Raw genomic sequence first — 25,113 nt, 5'->3', positions numbered from 1 at the left:
GTCTTAGCTAGCATCGAATGGGAACAGAAGTTTCCCCTGGTAACAGTGCAGGCGCTGACACGAGGTATCTCGGACACACGCCGTTACTAGTTGACTCAGGGGCTCAAACCCATGCAGGTAACAAGAATATTTTCTCGTTTGAACTTGCATGGTTTGAAAGAGAAGGGTTCCTCGAGCTGTTAGCTAGAGAGTGGGCTAAAGACTCAGGAGGAAGGTCACCTATTGAAAGATGGCAATGCAAGATTCGTCATCTACGAAGGTTCCTTCGTGGATGGGCTAAGCATACGCATGGGATTTATAAGGCTGAGAAGGAACGACTCCTTCTACTTATTCAGACCCTAGAAGTAAAAGCTGAAACTTCCATTTTAGATACCAGCGAGTTGGAAACTAAGATGGAAGCTGAGCTGCGGCTGAAAGATCTCCTCCGCGAGGAGGAATTGAAGTGGGCGCTGCGAGCTAAGGTTCGCAAAATCGTCCAAGGAGAGGATAACACTCAATTCTTTCATATGATTGCTAATGGAAAGCATCGTAAGAAGAGGATTTTCCAATTAGAACAAGACGAAGGGACGATAGTTGGTCAAGAAAATCTGAAAGTTTACATTACCAACTATTATAAGCAGTTGTTTGGACCTCCGGAAGAGAATTTTGTATCCTTAGATGAGTCAAGGGTTGAGGATGTTCCTCAACTTGAGACTGACGAGAATGAGATTTTGACTGCTCCCTTTACGGAGAAAGAGGTGTTTGAGGCCATCGCACAAATGAAAAATAATAAGGCTCCAGGACCGGATGGGTTTCCAGCGGAGTTTTATAAAAAATGTTGGCACTTTATTAAGGGGGACCTGATTCCGATGTTCCATGAGCTTTTTGCTGGACAGCTTCAATTGTTTAAGCTGAATTTTGGAACGATAACTCTACTTCCTAAGAAGATAGAGGCCGTTCGCATTGAGCAGTTCAGGCCTATATGTCTTCTTAATGTTAGTTTCAAAATCTTCACCAAGGTTGGGACGAACAGACTTACACAGATTGCGCATTCTGTGGTGCAACCGTCCCAGACTGCTTTCATGCCAGATAGAAATATCCTTGAAGGGGTTGTCGTCTTGCATGAAACACTCCATGAGATTCACTCAAAACAACTAGATGGCGTTGTTTTTAAAGTGGATTTTGAAAAAGCATACGATAAAGTTAAATGGCCATTCCTTCAACAGGCTTTGCGTATGAAAGGATTTGATCCGGCCTGGAGAAACCAGATTGAATCCTTTACGCAAAAAGGGAGTGTAGGGATTAAAGTGAATGATGACATAGGTCACTACTTCCAGACACACAAAGGGTTAGGGCAAGGAGATCCAATGTCACCGATCCTATTCAACATAGTGGTAGATATGCTGACCATTTTAATAGGACGGGCTAAGGATGCGGGGCAGGTAGGCGGCCTTGTTCCGCATTTAGTTGATGGAGGTATCTCCATCCTTCAGTATGCTGATGATACTATCATCTTCATGGAGCACGACTTGGCGAAAGCGAGAAACATGAAGCTCGTGTTATGCTTATTTGAACAATTGACCGGGTTAAAAATTAACTTCCACAAGAGCGAATTGTTCTGTTTTGGAAGAGCTAATGATGACCAGGAGGCTTATAAACAATTGTTCGGATGTGAATTGGGAACGTTACCGTTCACGTATTTAGGTATACCCATTCATCATCGTAAGCTGACTAACAAAGAGTGGAAATGCATTGAGGATCGTTTTGAGAAGAAACTGAGCTGTTGGAAAGGGAAGCTCATGTCATATGGAGGGCGATTAATTTTGATTAATTCGGTCCTCACAAGTATGCCTATGTTTCTCCTCTCCTTTTTCGAGGTCCCGGTGGGAGTCAGGAAGAGGCTAGATTTCTATCGATCACGATTCTTTTGGCAGAGTGATGAGCTTAAACGAAAGTATAGGCTGGCTAAATGGGATATAATCTGTAGGCCGAAGGACCAAGGGGGTCTAGGTATTGAAAATCTGGAAGTCAAAAACAGATGTATCCTTAGCAAGTGGCTGTTCAAACTTTCGTCCGAGACGGAGGCTACTTGGGCTCAGATTTTGCGAAATAAGTATCTTCACTCTAAAACCTTGTCCCAGGTGACAGTGAGGCCGACTGACTCACCATTTTGGAAAGGCTTGATGAGAGTCAAACCACTCTTTTTCAACAGGACAAGGTTCTTAGTCGGAAATGGAGCTACTACGAGGTTCTGGGAGGATACGTGGCTTGGGGAGACTCCCCTTGCGCTTCAATATCCTACTTTGTATAACGTTGTTCAACGTAGAGAAGCCTACGTTGCAACCGTTCTACAATCCACTCCCCTCAATATTAGTTTTCGGAGGACGCTAGTGGGAAATCGTTGGGAGGCCTGGCTTCATCTTGTAAGACGATTGATGGATGTCCAGTTGTCTCAGCAGCCAGATCAGTTGTATTGGAAACTAACTAAGAACGGCGTGTTCTCGGTCAAATCCATGTATCTGGATGTTATTAACTCTAGCGTGATTCCTTCCTCGAAGCAAGTTTGGAAAGTGAAGGTACCTTTGAGAATCAAAGTGTTTATGTGGTTTGTGCATAAACAAGTTATTTTGACTAAGGATAATCTGGCAAAACGCAACTGGGTGGGTTCTGCAAGATGTAGTTTTTGCGACCATAACGAAACTATCAAACACCTCTTTCTTGATTGTCCGCTGGCCAAGATTCTATGGCAGTCGATTCATATTGCTTTTAATATTAATCCGCCCACTTCTATCAACACGTTATTTGGAACGTGGCTCGATGGGATTGATTCAGATACTGCGAGGCACATTCGTGTAGGCGTCTGTGCTTTATTATGGGCAGTCTGAAACTGCAGAAATGATTTGGTTTTTAACAGAACAACGAACATTCACTTTTTGCAGGTTATCTTCAGGGCCACTGCGTTGATCCGTATGTGGTCGCTACTCACTCCGACGGAGGCCAGGGAGCGTTTGGTTACTGCGTCTACCCGATGGGAGATGGTAGCTCGGGATATTTTCAACCGGTTTGGATGGCGGTCATGTAATAGGATAGGCATGTAGTGCTCCTATTTCTATTTGCCAGCCGGTTGTGGCTTTGTCTTTTTTGTTTAGCTCTTGTGAGCATTTGTTTACTTCTTACTTCGAGACTTGAAGACTTGTTGCTGGATATTTTTATTAATAAGATGAGCCGTATGCATCTTTCTGATGCAGAGGCTGAGATAAACCCCTTTTCAAAAAAAAAAGAAAAGCCTAGCATCCAGTGCCATGTCATTTCCTGTAGCCTGAACTGAACAACATGTTGTAGTACGTACAATGCATCACTGGCCTTTTTATACTGTACTGTACTTGTTTAGATTGTTCGAAAGAAGATAACTTACACTAATTATAATAAAAGGATAAGCAATACACTTGCAGCTCTTCTTAGGGTGAGTTCCACATATGCTGAAAATTTACATGATGTCAGTTTATCCAATAAAGACCATTCTACCCTTGGACCCATATGCCAGAAATAGGAAACAAAGAACCTGAAATAATAAATAATAAAAGGAAACAAAATAGAAAACGCTGCCTAGCACTACCTCGCCGGACCTCCGGTCCCGACCACTCCGCCGCAGCTGCCGGTCCCGCCCCGCCCCCCTACCCCTCCCCTCCCACCGCATATCCTCATCGCCGTCGCCGCCAGTCCCGGACCCAGCCATAGCATCTCCACATCCCCCCCCCCCCCCCCCCCCCCCCCCCCCCACCCCACGCGGCCCTGGCCGCGCTCGCAGGATGGCGGCGGGAGGTGCCGGCCTCGACCCTCCTCGCACTCGCGGCGGCAAGCAGCGAGCCGCTCCGGCCGAGGATGCGCGGCAGCAGCAAGCAGCCCCTTCTTCCTCATCCTTAATGCTCCATCCACCCCCATGTGTTGTGATGAACCAATATGCTCATGTGACAACTTTGATGCTTGTGACGACATTTTTGTGTCATAGCTGTGAGTTTTTATATATGTGGTGCTGGAACTTCTTATGCAAATTGTGATGTTATGCTAATTAAGGTGAAATGCTGCTGAAATTTCGTTTTCTTATGTACTGATTTTTTAATTGTTTTGCTGAAATTAACTAAAATATTTATCTCATATCCATGCCGAAAATTTTGAAATAGAACATAAACGGAAAAGTATATCATTTCGCCAAATATTTCGCTGGAAATGTTTATCTCATATTTCCTGTTGCGGCATTTACGATTACAATGTGTATATTAGCTTGGCACGCATCTTACAAAACTTTTACAGTAAATGCCTAGTACAATTCTAAGCTGAAAAGGTTTGCCTTCAATGTTCTTTTCAGCGAATTTTGCCTTGCCATTATCGACGAACATGCCTGGTTCAATGGAACATTTCGATGAGGTATTACTGATTTCATGACGTTGTGATGTACTATCTTTTGGTTTTCATTTTGTCAAACCATTTGATGAGATCACTGCTGCTTCACAATGCGTGCAGGTATTTTTTGTTGAGCTCTCCCGGGATGATGCTGAGAGATACCTCAATCCAGTGAGAAGTAACCGTGGATCAAATGTATGGTTCTCTTTTATTTACCTTCACAATATGTTTTCAACATATTTGCTATTCTGAAATATGTTAGAAGCCCAGTAGATAATTGACATAATGTTATAATTCACGTTGCCAAATGTACTTTGAGTTTCCCATCAATATTTTTGAAACTGTTTAGATGGTCATGTGAAATACGAGTATGTCACTAGACTTGTCATTACAAGTATTTTTTCTATCTGCACTAACAGGGAACCTGCTGCATGATTGTTTTTTGCTATTCAAAACACTACCGACTACTGCATTGTTTTCACAATAGTTAGCGTGTTTTCACTTACCCAATGTAAATAAGAATAAATCAATTCTTAGTTTTTTGCCACTGCATGGGGACGTATATGCGAAGTTTTACTCCTAACTGGCTAACTATCATAATTTAGAATTCTTCTCCAATCTCTACTATCATAGGTAATCCTAAGTCAAATAGGTCATAGTTTGCGCACTGAAGCAAACATGACTTTCCGTTTGCAATATTACCTATTGTTGATGCAGTAGCTAACAAAACTGAGCCTGCTACACGCATTGGACATTCCACAGTTCCTCTTGTGTGGCTTAATTTATTGTAATCTCAGCTTTTGTGTGTGAGATGGATGTTGTTTCCCTTTGTTTTCATCTATGGTTGACTCGCTGGTGTTTACTGTGAGAAGGGATATTCCTCATCATGGTCACACAAGAGTCATTTACTTGCAAAATACAAATTGATATCTTACTGAAACATTGTAAAGACCGGAAGAGTTTTAATGTCTGCCATTTCATGTCATATATGCTAGTTTATTCACATAATCCTTGCAACATTACGGGCAGCTAAAATCGATGATAAAAAAATTGATTAATGGCGCTAGGTGTTTTAATTATGGGCCGCTAAAATCTATGGCACCTTTTCATGCTTACAGGCTTACTCTCAAGACGCTTCTGCTCGAGGCTGGGGGAGTACAAGCCATAATCAGAGGCAGGGGAGATCCAATGTTTCAGATAAGCAGTCCTCAAGTTCCAATGCTCTCAAATGCTCCAGCTGAAAAGGTAATCCCTCGGTACTTGTGTGAAGGAGATGCTTCTCTTCATTGTGAATATTTGCTGTGTGTGGGACACACACACACACACACACACACACACACACACACACACACACACACTAAGGTTCACGATTAATGTGCTTTGTATGCATCCAGATAAGCAGGTGGCGGACTCTGGTTTCATCCTGTCCAAGAAGCTTGAGCTAGGACAGGAATACGAAGAAATGGATACGGAGTACAGCAACATCAGGAAAATGTCCAGGGGTGGCCAAGCTTCAGAAGCTGAAGATGCTGCTTGGGTTGCATTCGAAGCTCGCCTCGACAAATGCAGAGCGATGCAAAGAGAGATAAGAAATGCCAAAGGGGATCCTGAGCCCATCCCTGAGTGGTTCTTATTGGGAAGGGATTTCGTTCTGTTGAAGAATCTTGAGCTTGAAGAGGAACTGAAATCAATGGTGAAAAGTCACAAGGAACTCACTGCGATGACCGGGAGAGGCCATGCCTCAGCAGCTGAGATGGAATCTGCTTCGGATGCATTCAAAGGTCACCTTAAGAAATGCAGAGCGATACAGAAAGAGGTAAGAGAGGCCAGAGGGGTTCCTCTGCCCATACCCGAGGAGTTTTTGGACTACTAGTAGCAGAACCACGTTCATTGATTGCTGTTATGCGTGCAAAACACTGTTGAGTCTTTAGAGCTCACGTGTCTTAGAGCATCCGCACAGTTCCTTGTAAGTAACTAAGATGTTGTATAGGTGGTACAGTACTACTCTCTCCGTTCCAAAATAGATGACCCAACTTTGTACTAACTTTAGCGAAGGGAGTAAAACGGTTCAGGTTTTCTTTTTTGGTTGCTAACTTTTTAATCAAAATTGTGAGATAGATCAGAGAGCTGGGCATGCACAATTCGTCACTATTATATTCATTGAAATGTTTGCATCGTCAACAGTTTCGACCGAAATTTGAATGAGTTGGAATATGATTACAAGATAATCAAATAAATCCATGAATCGTGTGAACATGAGCGGCACCTCTCATCAAGATGCCAACATGGATGCATTAAAAAAACCTAATCCAAACGCCGAAGTTATATACACAAACTTTCGTCTAGTACCTCAAGGACAATACTCAGCAACCAGCAAGTGGCCATGCCACGTCTTCCTCCAGCGCCGGTGGTATACCTCAAAACAGACTTTTACCCTGCTTTAGAAATGAAGCCACACGGGTCGAACGATTGAGGAAATCCTCACAAGCTAATCTATACCTACTTTTTTCTTACTAATAAAGGGACAAATGCTTCTTCCTTCCAAATTTTCGTTTGTTTTTCGTCCGTACGCCAAAGCCTTTTTCGTTCAATCGGTTTGTTTGGTTCAAAACCGAAACAGATTCCTTTGCCGCACATGGGGCAAGCCCAGCAGCAAAACTACGAGAGCCGGCCCACGTCTCTCTAAGAGCATCTCCAGCCGTTGGCCCCTCCAGGAGGCATGAAAATCGCCGCCTGGGGGCGAGCCGGCGGTACAATCGGCGCTAGGGGTGGTTGGGCGTCCAGCCGTCGCCCCCAGGCGCCGATATTGGCCCAGTTTTCGGCCCACTTTCGGCGAATAAAGGCCCCATATGAGCGAGAATCGGCCCATATTCGGTGTGGTTCGGTGTTGAATTCTTAACATAATTATTTTATCACATAGTTCATCACAGAAAATCAAATAGTTCAACAAAATAATGCAAGAACAAATAGTTCAATATGAAATATATAGTTCAACAAAAAAAACTCATATTTCATCACATGTCACGTCCGGCGTCGCCCTTGAGCCTCCATAGGTGCTCCACTAGATCTTGCTGCAGTTGATGATGCACCTGTGAGTCTCGGATCTCCCAACGCATACTGAGGTAGGCAGTCTAGGTTGCCGGTAGCTGGTGATCAACTTCGCCTAGAGGACCCTGCCTGTAGTATGGTTCAGTGTCAAACACTGGCTCTTCCTGCTCGCTCTCGATGATCATGTTGTGCAAGATGACACAGCAGGTCATGATCTCCCACATTTGACCTTTCGACCAGGTCTAAGCAGGGTATCGGACAACAGCAAATCAAGATTGGAGCACACCAAATGCCCGCTCGACATCCTTTGGGCAAACCTCCTACACCTTGGCAAAGTGGGACTTCTTGCCTCCTGACACAACGTTTGAGATAGTCTTCACAAATGTAGACCATCTCGGATAGATGCCATCAGCTAGGTAGTACTCCTTGTTGTAGTGCCTCCCATTGACCTCGAAGTTCATCGGAGGAGAATGACCTTCAACAAGCTTGGCAAAGACAGGGGAGCACTGCAGCACGTTGATGTCATTGTGAGTTCCTGGCATACCAAAGAAGGAGTGCCAAATCCAGAGGTCCTGTGTCGCCACCGCCTCAAGTACCACACTGCAGCCGTCTTTGGCGCCTTTGTACATCCCCTGCCAAGCAAATGGGCAGTTCTTCCATTTTCAATGCATGCAGTCGATGCTTCCAAGCATCCCAGGAAATCCTCTTGCTGCATTTTGTGCTAGGATCCGAGCAGTGTCTTCCGCATTGGGCGTTCGCAAGTATTGCGGTCCAAACACTGCCACCACTGCCCGACAGAACTTGTAGAAACACTCAATGGTGGTGGACTCGGCCATGCGCCCATAGTCGTCGAGTGAATCACCGGGAGCTCCGTATGCAAGCATCCTCATCGCTGTCGTGCACTTCTGGATCGAGGTGAATCCAAGTTTGCCGGTGCAATCCATCTTGCACTTGAAGTAGCTGTCGAACTCCCGGATGGAATTCACAATCCTAAGGAAGAGTTTTCAGCTCATCCGGTAACAGCGCCGAAATATTTTGTCGTCGTGCAGTGGAGCATCGGCGAAGTAGTCGGAGTAGAGCATGCAGTAGCCTTCGAGACGATGCCGATTCTTTGCCTTCATCCGCCCCGGCGCCGAGCCACCTCGCCGCGACTTTTCATTGCTCGCCAGCAGCTGGGCGAGGGCGGCGAGCACCATGAGATGTTCATCTTCCTGGACGTCGGCCTCGGCTTCCTCCTCCAGTAGCGCGGCGAGCGCTTCCTCGTCGTCCGAGTCCATCGTTGAGGCAGGCAAATCGCCGAACACCTTGCGCCCGGTGGGCGCGTGTACCCGCTGCTAAACTGCCCCTCCGTGGCCGGAAACGGCGGGAAAAACGCCCAACTGCTGGTGAAGGGGCTGCCTCGGCGAACCTCTGCTCTTTTTCCGGCGGGGATTGGCTATCTAGCGGTGAAGGATGGTGGGCGACGCCGGGATACAGCTGTTGGCGGCCGAGCGCGCGGGGGGTGGGAGGCGAGTCGGGGAAGAAAAACTTGACTTTTCGCCTGGCGGTGTGGGCCAGCCGTGCTTTTCCCTTGCGCCGGAGCCCCCGAGCGCCCCCAGTGCGTCGGGTTCGGCCTGCGATCGCCGGGCCCAAAAACGGGCCGAACCGACGGATTTCGGCGTCCTGGAGGGGGCGACTGGGGCTTATTTTGGGCGTCGGCGCTGAAAAAATGGCCTAGGGGGCCTGTTGGGGACGCCGCTGGAGATGCTCTAAGCTCACGCAGCCGCCTCTCCCATCTCGACCACGAATTGGCGACGCACTAGGTTTAGCGCCGGTGCCGGCGCCAACCACACCCGCCACTCGCGTGCGGCCTCCTCCAGCCGCTGGTCGCCACCGGCCGTCATCGATGCCTCCACGCAACCCACCAACGCACCGCCGGACGCCCTCTCGCCCATGCGGCTGCTGCTGACTTGCCTCGTCGGTCTTCTTCCTCCTCCTCTCCCGCCTAACTGACCCATCACCGGAGATTGAAGTTCCAAAGAATAATAAGTGAAGGAAGTATTTGAGAGTTATGACTAGGAGGTACTTGTAGGTGTTAATGAGATGCTTGAGTACTATGTTTTCTTCTCTGCCAGAACCCCTTTGTCATATTTGTTTTTTTTAACTCCAAAGAAAAATCCATTCTATGAGGGAATCAATTTTTTTATTGCCTAGCACCTAGTTAACTACGGAAGATTTGGTTGGGAAATTATAACTAGAGTGATAAGAGACTAAAGGTGGCTAGGCAACGCGCCTAAGTGCAACTATTCAAGTGCAAATATTCTCTTTGTCTGGGCCAGGGCCTGGTACCATCGTTTGTTTTGGGGAAAGGTTTGCGTAACAGAAGTGGAGGCCGGCCCGCCGACATCTCCGACAAAGCAAACTTGTCTCGAAAAAAAAATCGCCAACAACTTAAGCAAATTATAAGATCACGAGGTAGATCGGTTCCAAATCCCCAAATTTCACCAAGCGCGCACCATTAGACCTATGGCGGCGGATGAGGAGTTGACGAGCAAGGGGATGGCCGGCCATGAAGGGTGCCACCAAAATTGTAGTGTTGAGAAGTGCTCGTCGACCGGCGGCCGGTGCGCCACCAAAAGGAAGGCCGAGGAGGCGGCGGCGGCCGGCGAGGAGTGTCCGCTGAAGGTGTGCAAAGTGGAGGCGGCGCCGGAAGTCGCCGCAGATTCATTGAAGCCGGCAGTGGAGGCCGTACGCGAGAAAAGGTTGACGCGGCTGCCGCAGGAAGAGGTCGATTGGACCCTTGCCCATGTGGTGGATGGTCCTGTCTCCCATCACTACAAGTCCCTGAAGCGCCAAAACCCCAGCTTGCTGCCCTCGCCGGAGGAGCAGATGGACAGGTACAAGGTTGATCTCTATAATGGTGCCCGCGCTCTCTACGCCGTTCGAGAGAGATTCGCCAAGTTCCAGGCACTTGTCCGCGCTGAGTATGAGAAGCGCGGTTACGTCGAGGTCGACGACGACTTCCTCGCCCGCAGGGCGCACCTCCGGGCGTATAACGATGTCCTACGCGCCGAGGTAATGAAATATGTCGCCCATTTGGTCGACACCGGCGAACTTTTGGTTGCCCCCCGCCAAGAATAAATTGGCTCCTGACAATGAGGATTTCACTTCATGCACATCTTTCTTATCTGTCTATGCACAGACAGCACTCTCAGACTTGATGAACACCTTGAATAATAGTATATGCCCCTCTGTGTGCTATTGTACTATTAACTTGTGGTTTTGTTAGTACTACTACATGGCAGACAGAATTATGGGTGTTTTTCTGTTGGACAAGTTCTCTGCTTTGTGAGCATGTGATGCCTGATATATCAGTGTCATTCTTGAACGACTTGATGTGCTGATGCGCTAGGTGTTTGAAAAGTGGCATTTTTTGTTGGCTCTGAGGAATGGCATATTTTGTGTATGTTGTGCATTTTTTGTTGTGTATGATTGCCAGATTAGTACTTGGCTCAATTGCTTTCTTATGTGCATGACATTCTTCCAATGCCCCTGTTCAGCTGTTCCTTGTGGTTAAGATCCAAGCGAGGCAGAGTTTGCATTATACTCCTACTAGGCAATATTTTGTGTAATGTTTAATTGGATATTAATTGAGGCGCAGGGCCCGCCCTGAGAATCAAGGAAGATTATGTAGCGTACGTAAAAGAGTTACATAGGTATAGCATTTTTGCTAGGCAATAATAGAGAGATGGGAAAGAGGTGTGAGTGTCTCTTATTTGGATCAAATACATTACACAAAGTTCTGATGGAAAGGAGAACCTCGTGTCAGCAGCAGGTCGGGACGCATCATCATCATGATGGTGAAGACATGCAAACCAACAGAAAATCAAGTCTCAGATTTTTATTGTTTTGAAACGGACAAGTCTCAGATTATATATATTTGTGCTAGTATAGAAAGACAGGTGAAATAAGCAAGCAAAAGGTAAAAAAAATTCGTAGGAAAACTGATGCAGTTGTCTTGATCATGGGTTTGCATTCAGTGATCACCAAGATATGAGCACTCCAGAAGACAATCGGAAAAAGGTTTCTTTTTCGGGTGTCGAAAAAAAGTTTTAACTCCTAAAATATTTAGGACCTTTAAGGAAACACCTCCTAGTAGCTTCTAATACTCGGGGAAAATTTTGGGACCTCCCAATCCAACTAACAAAACAAGAAAATCTGGTCAGAGGAATTTTCATCATCCAACCACTGCCTCCGGTTTCCTCTGTTCTTCGTCGTAGGTGCACCGCTGCCACCTTTTTGTGTTCCTGCCCCTCACTTACTATTCCCGCTGTCGGGAGTAAATAGCAAAAAACTACCACATTACGGGCTAGAATTACAAAAAACTACCACTTTCTTTAATTTCCCCAAATGCTACCATAATTTTGATTCGCTGTTGCAAAAAACTCAAGTAGTTGAACCGTGAAGTTTTAAGTGCCCTTATGACACGTCTGCCCCCCCCCCCCCCCAGTCAGGTCCACGTCGGCTCTGGTAGACAGCGCGCGGCGTGAGGGTGTCGCTGTTCCAACCGGGTCAAGACGACCCGGGCCAGTTCACCCCCTCTCACTCTCTCCCCTCGATCTGGTAGACCTAGGCGATGGCGGCGGAGATGGCAAAACCACTCGACGGCGGCGGCGATGACTTGATGGGGGAGGTGGCACCTGGGGATTGGGCGGGGTGTATTCCGAAGTGGATAATTGGCTCGGGAGCAGCAGCTTCGCAACGCAACAGCCTACACAGCAGGTGCCGCCACTGCCTACACTGGCGGCATAGCCTACGCCCTCGCGTATCTCCAAACATCAATTATCTCAACGAAAGTATCTCCAAAGAAAATTGATAGCAAGTCCTTTCTTCGTATTAAACCGGCTGATCGACACAAGATCTACGGCAATTACAAGGCACAAGGAAAGTACTTCTATGATGCGGGTTATCTACAGATGTACCGGGACTCTTCGTTTATGGTCCTCTCTAGAACACATGGAGAATCGAGACCTGTTTACGAAGGTGTGTACACAATTGAAGGGTACGACCAAGGATACTGTTACCAAACATGGGTGGCAGCATAATCTTAGGATTGGCCCACCTCCACTTTAGGCGTTATACAGACTCTACATGTTTCTTTGTATTTCGCCTTCTTTATTTTCGTTTGTGCAAGAGGACTTTGTTTGGTTGTGTGCATCTTAGTTATGTAAAGAGCGGGTGTAATGCTTAAACATTTTAAGTAATAAAGAGCCCTTTTCGAAAAGAAGGAGAAGTGCAATCCAACACATTATGAAATAAAGTAGTACACAAAACATGCCAGCACCGTAGTACTAAAACAGAAAAGCACAGAGAGAGGCCAAGCAAATCCAAGAGTCCACACGGAGTCTTCCGCGGTCGACCAAGTGCCTAATAAACGTGGAGTGATATTTACTACGCGAAATGGAGATGCAAAAAAATTGATGTGTCAGAAATTCCAAGGCTGCCTACAAGCGTACGTCCAATCCCCCCCCCCCCCCCCCTCGCGATCGGCTTGTTATTATAACCTTGGATGAACACGAAGATCCACATCAAATTACGAGTCATGGTTTGTCAACAAAAATACAAGCCATAGAGATCATGAAAAAGATGTGTAATCCGACACAGTGAAGTACCATGCGGGGTGGGTGGGGTTGGGGGGGGGGGGGGTGCTAGCAGCCGCCTATGCCACGCGGCGTGCCATTTATAAAGCGCATCTTGTAGCTTGGCATCGGCACAGACCACCTGAATGCAAAACAAAAGAAGATGTGATGATGGTGGTACAAACAAAGCTGTAACACATGGCGTCAATATTTTTATAAAAGAAAAGAAAAGAAACAAAATGCCTGTTATAATTGTTCTCTTTCGACATCTCCACAACGATAGTTTTTGATAGTGTGCTGCCATCTCTTCGTCGCTTTATCACAACCTAATAATATAGAGATTGTACATAAGAAGAGATTTTTTTTTGAGTAGGTACATAAGAAGAGATAATTTTATGAAAACAGAATATGGCAATGAAAAATAGAAAAGAACCAGGGAGATATGACGATATCCAGAAACATATCTTCTGGACGGACTAAACTAAATACCTCAATTGTCATGTCCCCATCACAACCTCCAATGGATTCAACATGGGCCACCGCAGCATCCAATAACATTGAACCAAACTAATGTACACATTGTGAAGTTATATTGATTAGTACCAAAATCAAACAACCACACAAAATCATAACGATACGTTTCGGGAAACATAGTTACCTCACATTTTACAATAACATCAGCGACACATAACCCAGCAACATCAGCAAGTGATCCCTCGACAACCTAATTAGCAATTTATTTGGTCCATTTTATACAAACATGCAACTGAACCAACTATATAATAAGCCAGAAAGTAACTAAATAATGAAAATTCCGATATTGCATTTTTTGAAATTCAAAAATCTATATGGATATTGTGAAAATAGTGTATATTAAAAAACCAACAGGTGCACCATAATTCAACATAAAATTCAATAACACTTCTATAGCACTAAATTCATATTTTCGATACAAATTCAACGGTATAATTTTTGCTCCCACCGCAGTCGGTCTCGCTGGTTAAAGAATAAGAATTCAGTGGTATAATTTTTGCTCCAACCGCAGTCGGTCTTGTTGATTAAATTTATGGTCAAACTTAGATCTCGGGAAACGCGGGCGCACTACATTGTGGAATGGAGGGGGTAATATTTACCGATGAATGCTTAAAATTGTTTGCCGAGTGCAGCGTTTTGGTGCCGAGGCTCATCTGCACCCGGTCAGAAGAAAATCACAAAAAATTCAAAAAAAATCCTTTTTTTGCATGGCAGAAAATTTAGTGCTTGAGGTCCGCTCCAATTTTCATATCATTTAGACATTTGAGCAGCTCTCCGCAAAAAAGGCAAATCGGGTCAAAACGGTGCATGCAAAGTAAACTTTTTTACAGACCCCGATTTGTCTTTTTACAGAGGTGCTCAGATGTCCAAATGATTTGAAAATTGAAGCGGACCTTACGCATTAAATTATCTACCATGCAAAAAAATGATTTTTTTTAGTTTTTTAGTATTTGTTTTAATTTTTTCATCAACGCGGGTGCAGATGAGCCTGGGCTTAGAAGCGGATTTTTGTTGTTTGCCTTCATATTTATACACAAATGAGTGGAATGTGATGAAAGTAGTAAATAAAGATTCTACAAACAATTAATGTGGATCGAAGGGAGTAATAAAATGAAACGAATAGGTGGGAAAGACAAAATGGGAAAGGTTGATGGGCGTCCGTTTTTTCGCGAATATAGGGAGAAGCAGTTTTGAGGTTTGGCTGTGGAGATACTCCTGCAAAAACTTTGGCAAGGAAAATGCGCTTCCTTCCCATTTGAATTTTCAGAAAATATCCAACAGTACTTTGACAGGACGTAAAGTTGGCGATTGGACATGGGTCCAGCGGAAGGCCGGGCCGATGCGAAAGCATGTAGTCAACTCAGCCCGTTGGCATCAGCTAGCTAGTTGATTCTCTGCCATTACGCCACAGCTGCAGCTCATGCTCGTATTCCGGGGGGCTCGCCTTCTCCATCCATTCCCTCACTCTCCCTCTCATACACGCGTCGTAGTGACTTGTTCCCTTTGGTCCAGCTCAGACGTGGACTTTTCTTTTTTTTAATCACGTACTCCCTCCGTTCGAAAATACTTGTCATCAAAATAGATAAAAAGAGATGTATTTAAAAATAAAATAATCTACATACATTCCCTTTTATCCATTTTGATGACAAATATTTCCGGATGGAGGGAGTACGTACCTTGTGTTCTAATCGGGAGTGAGAGGTGATCACAAGCATACCCCAAAACAAATACTGAGCATGAGCAAGCCATTTTTGCTTAACTATTAAAGTTTTGTCAGTTACTCCCTTTATCCCATAATATAAGATGTTATCATAACCAATATGCTCACAAATGGGACACAAGGAGTAGATTATATGTTTGCTTACTTCGTTGCAACCATATTGCATTGGAGTTACTGCTACAGTACACTTTCGGCCACACCAATCCAGGAATAAGTATCTAGGGAGAACATGAGTGTTCTCATAGCTCAGTGATTCTCGGCCGTCGGATCGATTGTTTGATGCGTTGTGGACCGTTCGATCTCGCTTCTGGTCGATATCAGACGTTGGATAAAAAAAGTTACTGCTACAATGAATAGTTACCGTCTCGTTCGTGCCACCACATGTAATTTCCTTGCCCCGCCGAGGGCATATTGGACATTTCACCTGCTTGAGAAAATATCTAATATCGACAGCGGTGAGACCTAGCGCTGGAACCCTCCCGCTCCTGCCCGCTCTCGCCTCTGTCCCCCCGTCCCGTGTCTCCTCTCCTCCCCTCCCGCCGACCACCTACCTACCGCCGGATCTCCCCGTCGAGCTCGCTCCTCGCCGTCGCTCTTACAGGCGCCACGCGCTCCCGTTCTCCTTCCCCAGCCCGGCGACGGTGGAGGCGCGCGGCCATCCCTCCCCGGGCGGTGGTGGAGGAAGGGCGGGGCCTCCACGGTTGTCGGCGACCTCCTCCCCGACCATCGACCCCTTTGTTAGGGCGCGGGGGTGGTTGTCGATGGTGTCTCTCTCACCCGTTCTTCTCCTTGCACGTCCTCTCCACGTCGTTGGGCAGCGCCGCTGCTGGCTCTCTCCTCGGGGCTGGGCTGGGGCGTCCTAGGGAGGGATTGGGCTGCGATGGATTTCCTCTCCACATCGTTGGACAGCGCCGCCGCTGGCTCTCTCCTCAGGGCTGGGCAGGGGCGTCCTAGGGAGGGATTGGGCTGCGATGGATTTCGTGCGGCACGAGGCTGGCTGAGGTTCTCGTTTGGGGAATGATTTTTTTTCTCGATTTTGATTCTTCAGCTATTCATCTTAGATGCTCGTTTGGTACATGATGCAGGTCTATTGCTGCTGTCGTTTCTTTCTCCACGAAGATTCCGATGATTTGTGCTCCGGCTCTGCTTCCAGTGAGTGCGCTGATTCCTACTAGGTGAGCTTGTCGGCCTCCTATGTTCCTGATTTTACTCTATTGTTCATGTCCATGTACGTGATGGTGTTTTTGATTTCTTCCTATTGACGGCATGGTCACCTCTAGCTATGGTCAATTGTTACTTACTGTCTAGGAGACGAACAGATCTAGATGCCATCGAAGGAAAAAAAATTGTTGTCCCTTTTTAGCCTTTTTGGGTACCTTGTCTTCTATTAAGGTAGAATCTGAGCCTTCCTGTTGAGGAGATGCTGATGTTTAGCTAGATTCCATTAAAGGAATATTTTGTTGTCTTTCTTGCTTTGTTGGGTACCTAGCCTTTTCTTTGTCATGGAGGAGGACAGTTTTGTCTAGGAGCCAGGGCCTTTTGTTCCTTTGCATGGTTAGCTTTTCCCCCCTATCCTCAAGTGGTAGGGGTTTAGGTATGGAATTGTTCTTTTTATCTGCTGTTCTTGCATGTTGGAGTGTAGTGCCAGATTACCTGTCAACTTTGTTCGGGTCTGACGAATAACATGGTAAATAGCTGAAAAGGTCTAGACTGGTTCAGTTTCTTGCCTAACTAGAAATAACTCCCCATTTTCATTTCTTCAATTTTTTGGACAGCGGTCCCTCCTCTTCTCCATGAGCAAGCACTCCGGCCATAGCCTCGTCTCTTCTCCTCTCCGGTCGCCGTGGAGGTGGGTGGTTGATGTTTGTTTCTTATATTGGTGATGTGGGTGAGTTGATTTGTGCCTTTTCATCTCGATCTGTTTAGCGTTGGAGCCCTTGAAGCATTCGAATGGAACATGTATTGGCATGCTCGGTTCATCTTAGGTGAGTGTGAATGTTGAAGTGTGATTTCGTAGCATTAGGCTTGCAGTTTAAGAGATCTTCCAATCAATTTTTTTTGGATTTTGGGGATGTGTGCAGTGGAAAACTATAGATAAATAAGAATTCTTTGTTCTTCTTTCATGTTGGAGAGAGTGACAGTACCTACATTCCTGTTAGTGGGCTGTATATATTCTATAACTTCTTGCTGTTTTCTTTGTTACGGTAATTTTTTTGACATTTGTAACAGCAAAATGATATGTCAAGATGCTCTGTTTTTATGGCACTTTTAGAGATTTCTCCTCATATTATAGATGGTGTGCGATATACTTCTTGACATATCCCTAGGCATCTTGACATATCCCTGGACAGGTTCTCATGTTCAGCGCATCCAGTTTGGTTGATTATTTTGGGAGGCTTATTTTGGAAAGGCTTTGAGAGGCCGTCTGAATCACCACCTTGTGTTAATAGAATTATACATAGTTTTGTACAGCCATTTCATTTTGCATAGGGCTACAAAGTACAATCAAACAATCTGCAGCTTAGCAGTACTGTATTTCCTGGATTCTCCAATTTGGGGTTTGAGCATTGAGGCGTTGAATATGTCTATATGAACTGTAGTTATATATTACCTGCTACTCGAGCTGGCTCTCTCTCTCTCCGACGTCTTGGTTTGCAGGCCGCTGCGTGGTGAGGTACTGACTAAGGAGCGCGAATCGCCAGCACCACGTACCAGATGATGCCGTCAAGGTCGGCGTCATAGTGACTGTCGATGACTTGCAGGTCCATCTCTCTCTCTCAAATGTCAAGCTAGATTCCCTCTTATTTTGCATATTGGAAATGTCCGAAAGTTAATTGACTGAAATGCCATGTCTTGCGAAATCTAATGCCATGATAATTAGATGCATGTGCAGATCTTTTTTTCGTTGAAATGTTTTCAGATGCATGTTATGGATTGATTTCCGGCCGTCCGATCTTGAGTTTGATATGCCGTCAAATTGTACTGCTAAATAATTGCGTTGTTGTTTTCATTTCCTTCAGTTGATGCATTGATCAACACCGGTCTGGCGAAACTGAGCTATAAATATGTTAAGATCAGTATGGATTGCTCTCTGGACCATATTTCTCATGACATGTTGGACACAATTGCTAGAATATTTTTAACAGTATATATGTTTTACTCAAATGTGTTACTTGTCTCTTCTTTCAGATGATTGGTGGGCAGAATTAAAGAGGGATTACACAAGTAAGGAGATACACCTGAGCAAGCAGCTAGACCCATGGTACTAATGTAAATCGCTCAACCATTTTGATATTTAGTCTCTCAAGAGTTATTTTCTTAGTATATTATTCTTCAAGATCCACATTCATTTTACTCAGTCATGCCCAAATGCCTTTTCTATAAATCATTCTAAAAGATCCAGTTGTGACTTACTACCCCCCTCTGCCCATATTTTTATCTATGGATGCTGCTCTCTCTCTCTCTCTCTCTCTCTCTGTGTGTGTGTGTGTGTTATGGCCATGTTTAGTGCTTCCGTTTAGTCCAAAGGGAGTAGCTCAATTGTGTCCTGCATAAATTAGATCTTTCCGAAAACATTTTAACCAGGATCCAACTTTCTATACATTGATAACTAGAGCATAAGTGCACTCGCTCAATTCTGAAATTGTTCATAGTATACATAGTAATCATGACTAGATCGTAGAAGTTAGAGATGTACAAATGATTGATTGGAAATATATATTTGTATTTGCAACAACACACTGGATCACGTCAGGTAAATATTTTTGTAGAATATAAGTCAGGTTTAGAACTTTTGACGACGACAGCTGAAAAACCAAAGTAAATCCATGATATATAGTCAGTATAATATATATTTAGATATTCACGGCACTGCATAAGCATAGTTCAGTTCCCCTGGGAGCACTAGCTGCTGGCTTTTACATGTATTTCTTGATTCTAATAAGATGCAGCTAATCTTAGAAAATATAGTAAGCACCTATCATGAAATTTAAAACTGGCGTGATGTGGCTCTCCGTTGATAACTATGATGCTTGCATAGCTGGTTGATTTATTTGATTATTATCAAACTAAACCATCATAATATTAAGATTGTGATTATTCAGATGAAAAATGATCAAAGAAATACATGTACCAAAGTTACATCTGTTAAGATAATGATTAGGCATACAATTGCTTCTTCAAATTATTGCAATATTGTAGTTCTCTGTAGTCTAATAAATTATGTACTGTGGTCCTCCGCCTCACCGCTTAACGGGATGGATCGGGCAACGTACGCCAAGGCGAGACCTGCCTCTCCTCTTAAGTTGATTGGTTTCTCTTTCTGCATTCCTTTTCTATGGCCTCATTTGGCATTTCTCCTTCATGATTATTATGTTGTCCCTTTTGGGTTGTCAGATGCTTTACCTCGGCAGCATGATGAGATTCCTTGCTTTCTCCATGTGAATTTTCCAAAAAGCTTATCTATTTGAGGAACCATTTTTTTTCTCATTGATGTTGCATCGACCAATGCTTATAATACCTAATAGAACTAAAAGTCGGTTACCCGGTCAACACACCTTATAAAAAAATATGAATGGGCAAGATGTGGCCATCTAGAGTAGAATTTGGTTCATTGATTAATGTAGAAAGACACGGGTCAAAGTGATCCTTTTCCAAGGTAATCACCACTGTTTTGTTTTAGGCTTATGTGCCTGATGTTTTTTAGGATCTCTGTCAATAAGGGGATATATCAAGGTAGTGTGTTGTGTTCTAATTATAAATGAAGAGAAAGTTAAGAACTTCATAGTTACAATGTAATCATGGCTAGAGCGTAGAGGTTAGAGATGTACAAATGATTGATTAAAAATATATATTTGTATTTGTAACAACACACTGGATCACGTCAGGTAAATATTTTCGTAGAATATAAGTAAGATTTAGAACTTTGACCATGACAGCTGAAAAACCAAAGTAAATCCATCATATATATTCAATGTTCATGGCACTGCACAAGCATAATTCAGTTCCCTTGGGAGCACTAGCTGCTGGCGTATAGATGTATTTCTTGATTCTAACAAGATGCATGGCAATCTTAGAAAATATAGTAAGCACCTATCATGAAATTTAGAACTGGTGTGATGTGGCTCTATTGATAACTATCATGCTTGCATAACTGGTTGATTTCTTTGATTATAATCAAACTGAACCATCATAATTCAAGATCGTGATTATTCAAATGATATGATCAAAGAAATACATGTACCAAAGTCACATCTGTTGAGATCATGATCAAGCATTATTGGGATATTGTAGTGCTCTTTAGTCTAATAAATTATGTATTGTGGTGCTCCACCTCCTTTTCTCTTCTTGCCAGGACATATACTCTGCATGGGAAGTTGCCTACTTGGTATGAGCTTCAGACGCATCGGCATCGCTACACCTTTCTATGTTCTTTTGTTAATAGTCTGCCCATAATTATAACAGCGAAATGCATGAATGTATATAGCTTTGCACCAAGCCACTTTACTTTATCTATGATCTGTCATTTTTGTGAGTCGCAGATGATTTTGGCATTGATATTCTCATGCAAGCCATCCTATCTTTGCAAGCCTACAGATAGAATACACTCAGGGCACCACATGTTTAAGTTGTCACTCCTATGTTTATAAGTTTATAGGAAGCAAACATTTTCATTATCTTTGGCACTTATATTTTCATTATATTAACTTGTGCAGCGGAGTTTTAAAATCAAAACGGGGCAATTCTCTACTGTGACAAAGTGAAGAGAAAACTGATGCATCAAATTAATACAGAAATTCAGTTCATATGAAGCAGAAGAAAGGCATGCAGTACCTTACATTGACAATGATTGTTAGCCCATTGTGGTACTTCAAATCTGATAAAGAATATATTTTATGACCGAGACATGGCATTTGGAGAATCTCAGTTCTAATATCTACATGAATCAACTTTTATTTTGTCACGCTACTGAATGTTCTGGTATGGGACTATCTATTCTGTGTAGCTCTTATAAGTAATAATGAAATGATCTATATGTAAAGTTTTCTTATTTTAATTATATTATGTTGTTGATGATGCATGGTTCTGGAATTTGGAGATTAACATTTAGGCTTTTGGTATTTTGAACCTTTTTGCTTTGTACTAAACTTGATGCAAACCAGTTTGTCTTATCTAGCACTGCCACTCAGTCTTTTTGGAACAAATTTTGTCATGTGCTTGCAAATTAATTACCCTATTGACTTAGTATTCTCAGTTTACCATGTTTTTGGTATATCTCTACTGCTTGTGATCTATACTAAACTCATTAGTTCTGAAAGAGTGTTGTAATTTCCTTTGGATGTACAAGATTTATACATGCCGGGTCAGGACGCTTGGTCGGGCAATGCGCGCCAAGGCGCGCTCCCGATCTAGTTGAACACGGAAACTGGGAGGCTTTCGGCCACAGCAGTGGACAGTCTTCTGTATTTTGTACGCCGTGTGGTCAAATCAGCACAAAAGTGGTGACCTAGTAGACAGAGCTACGCATGTTTTAGCATGAAACAGGAAACATCAAACATGTGTTCTTCTGTTCGATTCCACTTTTGTTCTTGTGAGCGTAACCCCCTCGTCCGCCCCCGTGGGCGGCTAGGGGGAAACCCTAGCCACCGCCGCCGTCGGGCGCCTCTCCCATGCCTCTCTCACCCTCGCCGCCGCCAGCAGAGCCGCCGGGCGAAGCCTGGCCGCCAAGGGCGACGGCGGGGTATCTCTCCCCTACGCGCGATCTGGCTGGCACGGGACGGCATGTGCGTGAAGTGGCGCCGGACTACTGTGGGATTCGGTGGCGCTGCGGGCGGATCCTGGCGGCGGCGTGCACGACGCGCCGATGGCTGGAGTCCACGTTTGCAGCGCGGATTGGCGGATGCGGGAGCGCCAGGATCTGGTGGTTGCGTGAGCCGTCGCGTTCATGTCAGATCTTTTGCGATCTGGTGCTTGGACGCCGGCGGCCGGTGCGGGGTGGTGGTACTCGTCGTTGTCCAGGTTGGATTCTCTGGATCTAGAGCCTGGACGGATCTGCACTAGAGTCGCCCATGGTGCTTTCTTCTCCTGATGGTTTCGTTTATCGGTTTGTGGCCAGATCCGGAGCAGACATAGGTTGGTGGTACAGGTTGGGGACCGGAGGAAACTTTGGTCGGCTAGCTCAACCCGGCATCGGCGACGGCTTTGGCGTCGTTACCCTCCTTGGAGGCGAAGCCGAGGTCCCATCCTATCCACCTCTGACCCACTCCCGGACGAAAGTCCAAAACCCGTCTTGGATTGGGCGGCGGCAGCGCCCTTAGCGTCGTGTCCTCCATGGAGGCGCTGTCTTGGGAGGCTTGGGTGTTCGGGGGAGAAGTACTGTGGGTGGTGGGCTCTACATGGCAGTTCCTACAGCGGCGACGGTGTGGAGTGTAGGAGATATGCCCTAGAGGCAATAATAAATGATATTATTTATCTCCGAGTTCATATTATGTTTATGTTCCATGCTATAACTGCAATGATTCTCGAGTCTGCAATATCCACGAGGCTCGGAGGAAGACTCATATGCACGTGTGGAATAATAAACGGTAAGAAGTATTCCTAGTCTGGCCTCTAAGACTAGCTCAAGTGTTGCATGATGGTTCTATTTTCCTGATCATGGGCATGTCTATGCCAGCAACTTTGAGGGCAAAATGTTAAGAGAACATTTGTGTTGAATCGACCCGGATTGATGTTATGCTATGAGATTCATTCATCACAAGTTAATGGTACATAACACAGAGATGGTTAACGTTTGCATGATTCCTTAGACCATGAGAGTATCGAGTTTCTTCATGCTTGCTTCATGAATTTTGGGGTTTGTTAAACGTCATCCGTAAATGGGTGGCTATTACGGCGCTTACGGGTTCATGGAAAAGTGTGTTAAGTAACTTGATAGCTCAAGATTGGGATTTGCTCCTCCGACGATGGAGAGATATCTCTGGGCCCTCTCGGTGTTACGGTATCCATCATCGTCTGGCCAGACACTTTGTGATTTGATCACGAGGATGCCGGAACACGATAATGAGAAAAGAGAACAATACCGGTAACGAGGTAACTAGCATAGTGGACAAGTTGTTGATCCACGGGAATGCCAACATGTCTCACCTCGGGTATTTGTAACATATCGCGAAGCAACAGGAATAGCACATGACAACTGGAGGTTCACTCGAATATTTATTCGTGTGGGTATAGGGGTCAATATGGGTGTCCACGGCACCGATGTTGATCATTGATCGGAAAGGGTTCCAGTCATGTCTAAACTTCACCGAACCTATAGGGTCACACGCTTAAGGGTCATCTATCTGCTGAATACTAGACAAGGAGTCTGAGAGAAAATCACCGAAAAAGTTTCGGACACCGGAAAAGTTTCGGACAGCGGAAAAGGTTCGGCAGAAAGAGGTCATCGGATGAGTTTCGATGAAACTGAAAAGTTGTTTCAGGGGATACCATAAAGTCAAATTGGTTTCGGCACATGCCTGATAATTCTTGGAGGGTGCCAGAATCATTCTGGAAGCTTTCTGGAATTTTCCGGGATAATAACCGGATATTCTTCGGGAGCTGCCCGAACCACTTCAGATGCTTTTGGCAGATGAAAATCACTAAACCGGAATTTTTTCGGAACGCGTTGAAAATCATTATGGTGGGTACTGGAAATGTTCTAAGCCCACATAAATATTTTCAGTTCGACTGACGCTGAAAAATGTCGTCGTGAATAGTGAAAGTGCATTTTGGGATATTTTATGGTGAGTCACCTTTTGGGATATTTCCAAAAGGATTCTAGAAGGGCTTGGGGGCCAAGCATGCTCCTCATGGGGGTCCCCCAAGGGGTTGGCCGGCCACATGTGTGGGGCTCCATGGAGCTCCACTTCCCTCCCCATTATGCCCTTCATGTGTGACATTTGCATGGGCATTTTGGGTTTTTGTGAGCCATCCCTACCCCTTGGCTTTCCTATAAATAGAGGAGGAGTGGGCAGCCCAAACCTCATCCCTTCTCACATACAAGTGCCATGCAATGATCTGGCTTCTCTCTCCCTCCCCGCGAAATAGTTTCGTAGAGCCGAAAGGCTGTCTTGGTTCCGGCAGGAACTAGTTCTGGACGGCGAAGCCCTGCCGGATAGATGACACCGTATGTGTGCAACTCTGTAGAGAGATCGTAGTTTCGATCTTAGTTCGTGAGTGCCTCCCGAAGGGCTGTCCGTGTGACCGTCCGAGTTTCGAAGGTCCTCCCGAAGGGCTGTCCGAGTGACCGTTCGAGTTTCGAAGGTCCTCCCGAAGGGCTGTCCGCGACACCGTCCGGGGGGCTGTTCGACCGCCTCCCGGAGGGCTGTCTGAGGAGCAGATGAGGGTATACATCCTCGTGGTTGGGAGGTTGTAAATCCTAGCTGAGGGGATCTGCACCGCTGATCGTCATCGACTCTACTTCCCGCTGCGCTACGAGTCTGTAACGAAAAAGATAAAACCTTGTATGCAGTCTCCATAGTGGTCCTGGGCTGGTGCGTAGGTTGGAATTTTTTTGTTTTCTGCTGCGTTACCCTTCAGTGGCATCATGACCCGTGCTATGCGTAGATGCAGGTTGGGATCTAGAATACATAGAGATGTATGGGTATTGCATAATATAATTAGGTAGTAGATGAGATCTATTGCTGAAAATTATTTATGCGGGTGACGGATGAAATCTGTTACCCGATGTTCTTGTTGCTTCCCTAGAATTTGCGTTTGCTCAATCTCGAGACAGCATGGTGGAATGTGACAAAGTTCTGGCAATCCGTGATCCTG

General features: G+C 45.1%; 1 long non-coding RNA gene across 6 annotated transcripts; it reads left to right on the top strand.

The window, feature by feature from the left end:
• The first annotated feature begins 15,770 nt into the window (after positions 1-15,770).
• LOC123055020 (uncharacterized) lies at positions 15,771-21,375 on the top strand. 6 transcript variants are annotated; one of them, XR_006426476.1, is made up of 6 exons: positions 15,771-16,302; positions 16,386-16,475; positions 17,076-17,149; positions 17,227-18,062; positions 18,321-18,377; positions 18,490-21,375. It is a non-coding gene; the product is annotated as an uncharacterized lncRNA (long non-coding RNA). The 6 variants fall into 6 exon arrangements; XR_006426475.1 differs by lacking the exon at positions 18,321-18,377 and having other exon boundaries at positions 15,777-16,302; positions 18,490-18,562; positions 21,015-21,375; XR_006426479.1 differs by lacking the exon at positions 18,321-18,377 and having other exon boundaries at positions 15,777-16,302; positions 18,490-18,562; positions 20,654-21,375.
• The last annotated feature ends 3,738 nt before the right edge of the window (positions 21,376-25,113 follow it).

Source organism: Triticum aestivum, chromosome 2D, assembly GCF_018294505.1.
Source record: "Triticum aestivum cultivar Chinese Spring chromosome 2D, IWGSC CS RefSeq v2.1, whole genome shotgun sequence".
NCBI classification, from domain to species: Eukaryota; Viridiplantae; Streptophyta; class Magnoliopsida; order Poales; family Poaceae; genus Triticum; species Triticum aestivum.
The sequence above is the reverse complement of the archived record's forward strand: the minus strand, read 5'-3'. Positions and strand labels throughout refer to the sequence as shown.